The sequence below is a fragment of the Myotis lucifugus genome, unplaced genomic scaffold (assembly GCF_000147115.1).
Source record: "Myotis lucifugus unplaced genomic scaffold, Myoluc2.0 scaffold_254, whole genome shotgun sequence".
In the NCBI taxonomy this organism is placed as follows: Eukaryota; Metazoa; Chordata; class Mammalia; order Chiroptera; family Vespertilionidae; genus Myotis; species Myotis lucifugus.
The window spans coordinates 457,585-458,459 of record NW_005871302.1 but is presented as its reverse complement, the minus strand read 5'-3'; positions in this window follow the sequence as shown (position 1 = coordinate 458,459).

The following is an 875-nucleotide window of genomic DNA, read 5'->3' as shown; positions in this document are numbered from 1 at the left end:
TTACAGCCCAACTCCAGCCCTTCTCCCAGGCTGCTCATTTCTGCCTTGAAGGATTTTCCCAGTAACCTCTGCTTCTCTTCTTTTCCCTCCTGGGGTTCCCTACATTCTCTTCTCTTTCCACCTACAGAGAAAATCAGAAGTTGCAGACTTTTGGAACCACCCTGACACTCTCATATTCCCCAGAGAAAGATCGGATGAGGCCAACACCTTGTTTAAATCTTGGTTATTTTTTTTCCTCCCGGGTTCACCTATTTCGGTTTCCTCCGTCTTCCTGTGAGCATAAAAAAAATGGACAGAGGTTGTAGAAGACACCTCCCTCTTATATGTGGCAGCTACCCCACTCAGCACCCCGGGTGCTCACACACAGCCACCCCTTTTTCCTCGGCCCAGGGATGCCCCTCTGGACCCATGGACCCATGCCCTGACTCATCACCTCCCTCTGCCTCCTGGTTCCCCTGCCCAGGCCCATGGCTGTCCACCAACTGCCATGGAATCTTCCAGCAAAGGCATTCCACCCATACCTCCCCCAGGGTTCGTTCTTCTTCCCTGGTTCTTCCCACGCCAGCCCCTTTGGGGTGAGGGCTGTGAAACTGAGGAAGAAAAGGCAGCTTCCCACCCCCAAGAGAGAAGGAACCTTTAGGATGGAAGGCACTGGGGTCCCTCAGCCTTTGCATGTCACCACCAGGGGGCGCCCAAGCCCACGGCATCTCCAAAAGCAGAGGCTGGGTGCCCCCCCCCCCCCGTGGAACTGAAAAATAGCGTTTTATTCCTTTCCTAAGCACAGCAAAATGGTTTGAAATTTATTTATATTATGGTAAATTATAACCACAACAAGGCTAAACACCATCTGGCACCCCCCAAAGTTACCTCGGTTG